The sequence below is a fragment of the Anoplopoma fimbria genome, chromosome 21 (assembly GCF_027596085.1).
Source record: "Anoplopoma fimbria isolate UVic2021 breed Golden Eagle Sablefish chromosome 21, Afim_UVic_2022, whole genome shotgun sequence".
NCBI classification, from domain to species: domain Eukaryota; kingdom Metazoa; phylum Chordata; class Actinopteri; order Perciformes; family Anoplopomatidae; genus Anoplopoma; species Anoplopoma fimbria.
The window spans coordinates 17352495-17360680 of record NC_072469.1 but is presented as its reverse complement, the minus strand read 5'-3'; the positions used below and the strand labels follow the sequence as shown (position 1 = coordinate 17360680).

Below are 8186 nucleotides of genomic sequence, written 5' to 3'. Positions count from 1 at the left end.
GAAGTCTTTGCTTGACGAAGTCTGGCTTGAATAAGTCGCCCTGTTGCCTTTGTTCGCCCTAGCCTTTCAAGTCTGGCTTGAATAAGTCGCCCTGTTGCCTTTGTTCGCCCTAGCCTTTCAAGTCTGGCTTGAAAAAGTCGCTCTGTTGCCTTTGTTCGCCCTAGCCTTCGTTTGCCTGACGCTTCCAGCCAGCAGCAGTGGTTAAGGACCTACCTACTGATTGCTCATTGTCTGCCAGGAGTGTAAGCCACTCCCCCTAGCAGTTAAGAGGACAATTGACCTATTGAAGCTAAAGCACACCTCTCAAAGCAGTTCCTGATTAAAGGCACAGGAGCATCAAACACAACAGAGCATCAAACACTTCCTGATTAGAGAATGTCAGAACAGTAGAATCAAGAGAATCAGCATCAGTCACTAACCCTTTTTAAGCAGGCTTGGTACAGTTTAAGATCAATTTTAAGAAAGCAATTATAGGGGTATCACACTGCTCAGCCTCCCCGGGAAAGTTTACTCCAGGGTGCTGGAAAGGAGGCTCCGGCCGATAGTCGAACCTCGGATTCAGGAGGAGCAATGCGGATTCCGTCCTGGCCGCAGAACAGTGGACCAGCTCTTCACCCTTGCAGGTCTGTTGGAGGGGGCATGGGAGTTTGCTCATCCAGTCCACATGTGTTTTGTGGACTTGGAGAAGGTCTTCGACCGTGTCCCTCGGAGAGTCCTGTGGGGGTACTGCGGGAATATGGGGTACCTGGTTCGTTACTACGAGCCATTCGGTCTTTGTATGACCAAAGTGAGAGCTGTGTCCGAATACTCGGCACAAAGTCGAGCTTGTTCCCAGTGCGTGTTGGCCTCCGCCAGGGCTGCCCCCCTTGTCACCAATCCTGTTTGTGATTTTCAAGGACAGGATTTCAAGGCGCAGCCGGGGGGAGGAGAGTTTCCGGTTTGGGGACCTCAGAATTGCGTCCCTGCTTTTTGCAGATGATGTGGTTCTGTTGGCTCCTTCAGAACGTGACCTTCAGCACGCACTGGGGCGGTTCACAGCCGAGTGTGAAGCGGTCGGGATGAGAGTCAGTACCTCCAAGTCTGAGGCCATGGTTCTCTTCCGGAAAACGGTGGATTGCACCCTCTGGGTTGGGAGTGAGTCACTGCCCCAAGAGAGGGAGTTCAAGTATCTCGGGATCTTATTCACGAGTGAGGGTAAAATGGAGCGGGAGATGGACAGGCGGTTCGGTGCAGCGTCAGCAGTGATGCGAACGTTGTACCAGACCGTTGTGGTGAAGAAGGAGCTGAGCCGTAAGGCAAAGCTCTCGATTTACCAGTCCATCTACGTTCCAACCCTCACCTATGGTCATGAGCTTTGGGTAGTGACCGAAAGAATGAGATCGCGGATACAAGCGGCCGAAATGAGCTTCCTTCGTAGGGTGGCTGGGCTGAGCCTTAGAGATAGGGTGAGGAGCTCAGACATCCGGAGGGAGCTCGGAGTAGAGCCGCTGCTCCTTTGCGTCGAAAGGGGCCAGCTGAGGTGGCTCGGGCATCTGATCAGGATGCCTCCTGGACGCCTCCCTTTAGAGGTTTTCCAGGCACATCCAACTGGTAAGAGGCCCCGGGGTAGACCCAGAACACTCTGGAGGGATTATATATCTCGTCAGGAGCTGGAAAGTGTTGCTGGGGAGAAGGACGTCTGGAGGACCCTCCTTAGCTTGCTGCCCCCGCGACCCGGCCCCGGATAAGCGGAAGGAAAATGGATGGATGAATGGATAAAGAAACCATGATGCTGACATTTGCACACGTCACATTATATCAGCAGACACTGACACATCTGTAACCTACACAGTTAGACACATCTAACTGTGTAGGTTACAGATGTGTCAGTGTCACAGGGCCTCACATTAAAGAACGGCAGGTGGAGCAATCCACCACCTAAGTTAAGTGCTAAAAGAACATGTTAAACTTCTCACACACACACACACACACGCACGCACGCACGCACGCACGCACGCAGACACACACACACACACACACACACACGCACACACACACACACACACACACACACACACACACACAATAATGTTCCCCATTTCATCCTTATAAGGTGATAACATGTCAGTGTTGTGTTCACAGCTTGTTGGACTGCCCCTTAATAAATGAATGCAGGTTTAAAGCTGTTTTGCCTTCTTTTTGTTTGAATTGATTTCATTCTGTAGGTATTTATCTCTGATGTTCTGTTTATAAGGATGAATAAATGAAGCACTTAAATTTCACAAATGTCATTATTTACATGCCCTGACTTCACTGTGTTTTAAATAGTCTTTTGAGCTAAATTTGGAGATGTATTATGTAAATTCTACTCAATATGACAGCCTTGACTTACGTCCTTCAAACACACACAAAACAAGTAACCTTTCATAATGCCTTTTATTTAAATTGCAGATCATAAAACAAATAACTACGTGGCTTTAAAACACAAATATATATAAATCAATAAAAGCAGTAAAATGCTTTGCCTTACCAAATAAGACCAAAGCAAAAAATAAGAAACAGCGAGGTCTTAATATTTTCAAGCGAAGTTTTTCAATTCAGGAACTTACACTAATGTTAGGTAAGTATATGACCTAGATACCAAACGCTCTAGTTAGCCAATTGCAATACAAAAGGAAGTTTTGAGACCTTATAAGCTTATATACATCTGTTAGATATCATACGATCTGAATTTCTACGGCTGCACAGAATTACAAGCAGTTCTCATATTTACTGCTCATATCCTGTTTGTACTTTTATCACACAACTCTCTGCAAGTGTGAAAGCCATGCCATCTTTACGTGAAATATTTCATCATCATGTGCAGGAGCAATGAAGTTCAATCAAATCCAAAATGAAGCTATTTTAAAGAGTTGCAGAATATCTATTTTACAGAGCCAGCAGTGTGCTGGATGTCATATTAAGGCACAGTCACCCAGCTATCATATGTGTATTTTCTGTATACATGAAAACAAATGATCAATTATATACAGTTTACATGGGAAAACAATTGGTGTGGTAAAGAAAAAAAAGCTGGTTGGGTCTTTAAAAGAAACAAAAGAAAACAGTAAAAAGTACCATAAATCAGCCCAACCTCTGAAAATATATTAAAGAAAAGACATTCACAAATAAACAAGGTGGTAAAACAGGAGAATTTCACATTTATATTCACACAAAATCTGGGGTCATCTTGTTCGTCTAATCAAACGTATACAAACAAAGTCATGCTTTTTAATTTTTGATTGACTTTCATGTTTATGGCACACCGACACATAGAAACAGGAAATAAGAAATGATATCTGGTTCCATTGATATTGAACATGACATCTTCATCTCCGTCGCCATCTCCACCTTCCTTCTCCATCCGGCTCATGGTGCTTGGATCTCAATCACTCTGTTGACATAGTCTGCCTCTCCTGCATCCTGTGGGAATGAAACAACATGGAGAGAGGAGTGTTGGGGCTCTGCAGTGAACTTAAAGGAGCAGCTGAAAAAGCTTTAATCACTGCACAGCTCAAAGTGCTCTCTGCAAAATGGTTGCAATAAGTCATTTCTTTAGCAGCCCTGTTTCGGTTGTTTTGAAAAGCGGATGATTTCTGGTTATAAGGTAAACTTTGTTACAGCAGATTAATTTGATGTACAAAACAAACTTTGTGCTGTTAGGATAGTAAAATACTTGTCTGAGAAAGAATGATGTGCCATTGTTGCATCTCTTCCTGCTACCTACCTAGCCTACTAAAGATCTTAAGAAGGGCATGCTGGTGGTTGAGTGGTTCAGACACATACAATATAACGGTAACTGTAAGTGAGTTTAGCTCTCCTTACTGAAATGGGGCTGCATTGCATTCTGGTCTACCCTCACCTGATGGTGCAGACACTGGTGGCTATGGTGTTTGAGACTTGAACAAACAGTTTAAATGTTGGATAATAATGTACCTACCACCTCCTGTAGCTTACCTTCACTGGTTTGGTTGAGTGTCTTGATCTAAACCAGCTGGAAGAAAAGGAGATGACATTAAGGTTGTTGTTGTTGTTTAAGGTGTCGTAACAGTGATCTGTTCCATTGACAAAATTTGGACCGTCTGTGAAAATGATTGTATGACAGAAACATTTGTCTCACCACTCAAAGATGACCAACGTACTGACGAGCATTAGGATTCCCAGGATCTTCACTACGGCATGAACACCAACTGGTTGATCACCTGCAACACAACAACATGCTCACCTTAAGGTGAGAGGTAAGATGCCTGTATTTTCTTTTGTTTGTTTTGGGAATAGGTAAGGTAGTATATTATTTAAGAGGGTTTTGTTTATTGTTTTGGGCCAGGCTCACCTTGACGTTTATTTCTACCAACCCTTTTTGTGAAATAATAAATATTGTGTACTAAACGTCAGCAGCAATTGTCTTTATTGGGAGTGGGGGAAAAAGGGAGAACCGGCGTTATGTTGAGCTCATGTTTCCCCTAGACCGGGTGTAACAGGAGTGTCTGAAAGATTTGGCACGTAATGATGAAAAAGAATCAGCAACACCTGCTTTCATCTTCATAAAACAAAACACGCAATGCAGACGTGATGTTAGCCAACAACAACTGCTCCTAATTCACAGCATGCAATACAGTTCCATGTTTACCTTCAATAGTAATATGGACCTCTGATGATCTTTCATTACCAAGCCCATTGATGGCCACACAGTAATAAACTCCTCCATCAGTAACATTTAAGCTGTAAACGTCTCCTTCAGATACATTGACGGGTCCATCTTTGCTGTTCTTGAACCAGGTGAAGCTGCTGACGGGAGGATTGGCTCTGCTGGAGCAGGTCAGGTCCACCCATCTGCATGCTGACACCTGACCTGATGGACTGATGGACGCAGAGGTGTCCTTGGGAGCGTCTGAGGAAAATGTGAGATTAACGTTACTCATCCAAAGCAGCTCACATCCTGTGAATAGTCGTGTGCTGACTGGATCCAATAACAAACACTTACATGAAACACTGAGAGTCTTATTCTGCTCTGCCGTCAAGAAATCTTTTCCTCCATTCACAGGATAACTGGCAGAACAGGTGATGTTTAATCCATCATGTTTGTCTGACAGAGTGAAGTTCTTCTGGATTTTAGTTGTGAAGGTTCGATCTTTGTTTTCCTCTATAATGTTGTGAGGGTCTTGTTGGAGATTCCAGGTGAGTTCAGGAGGAGAGTGTGGACAGGGAGTGAGAGCTGAGCAGCTTATAGAGACAGACTCCTTCTCCTTCAGATCACCTGAGATCTCAATACTGGGACTTGGAGGAGAATCTGTGGTTTAAAAGCAAATACAGAGTGTACACTGAAAAACACAGCAACAATACTAAGAGTCTACAGCCATGCTAGCAGTAAACCTCTAGATTGACAGCAAAATATTGTACTTTTTCTCCACTAACAGCATTTGGCTTGTGTATAAAAACAAACGTGTTTGTTCAGGGCTTCTTGTCATTTTTCTGATGTTTCTGAGTTGTTAGCATTTCCATCAAAGAGACATTTCCCCTCTTTACTTCTCACATGGTTTCATTTCAATAATTGTTTCAGACTCAAAAGGCAAAAAGTCTCCACTATTTCACAATAATGCAAAGATTAGAAAGAAAATCAAAATATGAACGCAGATATGTGTAGCAGAAATTACTTTTTTCCTCCTTTCCTCTCCCATTAATCACCTCACGACCCCTCAGATTCATCTTGTGACCCTCTATAGAGTTAACATAAAATGTAAACTTTGACTAAGTAATGTAGATTTTGTCCATCACTGATGGTAAATTGTCAAAAAAACTAAACTGAAGAGACTTCCCCTTTTTCAAGCGTTAAATGCAAAGGTCCGCATGTACAGGTGTGACAAGTTGGAAATATGCACTTATACAAGTTCAAGGAAATGGTAAATTCATGATCTGTTATGTTAAAAACTGGGATGTGGTTAAAAAGATAATTCATAGACAAGAAAAGGGTTTACTAAAACTATAAAGTTATGAAAGAGTTAAAAGTCATCATATGTTAATAAGTGGTTAAAACGCTAAATGGTGATTTTGTTACATTGATACTTGTCTCTTTATTGTGTCATTGTAGGTACAATAGTATTAAACTGAGATCTACATACAGGTGCATCTCAATAAATTAGAATATCATGGAAAAGTTTGTTTATTTTGATAATTCAATTCAAAAAGTGAAACTCATATATTATATAGATTCATTACACACAGAGTGAAATATTTCAAGCATTTATTTCTTTTAATGTTGATGATTATGGATTACAGCTAATGAAAACCCAAAATTCAGTATCTCAGAAAATTTGAATATTGTGAAAAAGTTCAATATTGTAGACTCACGATGTCCCACTCTAATCAGCTAATTAACCCAAAACACCTGCAAAGGTTTCCTGAACCTTTAAATGGTCTCTAAGGCTGGTTCAGTAGGCTACACAATCATGGGGAAGACTGCTGACTTGAGAGGATTGTGAAGCAATGGCCATTCAAGAATTTGGGGGAGATTCACAAGGAGTGGACTGAGGCTGGAGTCAGTGCATCAAGAGCCACCACGCACAGACGTATCCAGGACTCGGGCTACAACTGTCGCATTCCTCGTGTCAAGCCACTCCTGAACCAGAGACAACGTCAGAAGTGTCTTACCTGGGCTAAGGAGAAAAAGGACTGGACTGTTGCTCAGTGGTCCAAAGTGGTCCTCTTTTCAGATGAAAGTAAATTTTGCATTTCATTTGGAAATCAAGGTCCCAGAGTCTGGAGGAAGAGTGGAGAGGCACAGAATCCAAGATGCTTGAAGTCCAGTGTGAAGTTTCCACAGTCAGTGATGATTTGTGGAGCCATGTCATCTGCTGGTGTTGGTCCAAAGTCAACGCAGCCGTCTACCAGGAAATTTTAGAGCACTTCATGCTTCCTTCCGCTGACAAGCTTTATGGAGATGCTGATTTCATTTTCCAGCAGGACTTGGCACCTGCCCACACTGCCAAAAGTACCAATACCTGGTTTAATGACCATGGTATCACTGTGCTTGATTGGCCAGCAAACTCGCCTGACCTGAACCCCATAGAGAATCTGTTGGGTATTGTCAAGAGGAAGATGAGAGACACCAGACCCAACAATGCAGACGAGCTGAAGGCCGCTATCAAAGCAACCTGGGCTTCCATAACACCTCAGCAGTGCCTCAGGCTGATCGCCTCCATGCCACGCCGCATTGATGCAGTAATTCATGCAAAAGGAGCCCCGACCAAGTATTGAGTGCATATATATATGAACATACTTTTCAGTAGGCTGACATTTCTGTTTTAAAAATGCTTTGTATTATTGGTCTTATGTAATATTCTAATTTTCTGAGATACTGAATTTTGGGTTTTCATTAGCTGTAAGCCATAATCATCAAAATTAAAAGAAATAAACGCTTGAAATATTTCACTCTGTGTGTAATGAATCTATATAATATATGAGTTTCACTTTTTGAATTGAATTATCGAAATAAACGAACTTTTCCATGATATTCAAATTTATTGAGATGCACCTGTAGTGGTCTTGATCGTGACTCTGAGATCGATTGCTTTGGTCTCCACTTACCTGCTCAGTTACCCTACATAACTGAGCAAACAGTCGCGTCACTCTTGTATTCTTTATCCCCATCTTTCAGGTATGTTGTGGATTGTGAACAGAGTTAACATGTCGGTAGGAATTCGATAACATGTCATAAGATTTAAGTGAATGTTGTTATTACATTTTGGGCACTTTAGAGCTGAGTTTTGCCGAGTTTCTGAAGTGTGAGTGTGTACGTGAGTTCCCGGCTTTAGCTCTGTCTCAATGTTGGCCGCCATTTTTTAATTCACATGTACAGATAGTAATATTTAGTAGTAATACCTTATTTCTTTTGTCTGTATAATACTTTTGCACTTTAAATGTGTCCTGAAGAGTTTCATGTTAAAGTAATGAGATGAAGTTATTCTGTGCTTGATGATATAATGAGAAAAGCGAGAACTATCTCAGCTAATACTTTGAATACTGTTTTTACGTACATAAGGTATGCACTCTCTACTCTGCTGTGGATCTCTGTTGTATATTTATGTAAACATTATTACAGTAAAGTTCTTACTGAGGAAACAGCATCAAGGCCACTCGTAATTATGTATCCCCATTTTTCAGGGGCCTAA

At 42.0% G+C, this 8186-nt stretch overlaps 1 protein-coding gene and 1 long non-coding RNA gene across 3 annotated transcripts in view; one reads left to right on the top strand and one right to left on the bottom strand.

Moving 5' to 3' along the window:
• The window catches only part of LOC129110758 (myelin-associated glycoprotein-like), a 12792-nt gene that overhangs the window by 2346 nt on the left and 2260 nt on the right, over positions 1–8186 (top strand). The window lies entirely within an intron of this gene.
• On the bottom strand, positions 3165–4513 carry LOC129110762 (uncharacterized). Its single transcript, XR_008532288.1, has 3 exons — positions 4139–4513; positions 3976–4012; positions 3165–3441 (listed from the first exon to the last, which is right to left on the bottom strand). It is a non-coding gene; the product is annotated as an uncharacterized LOC129110762 (long non-coding RNA).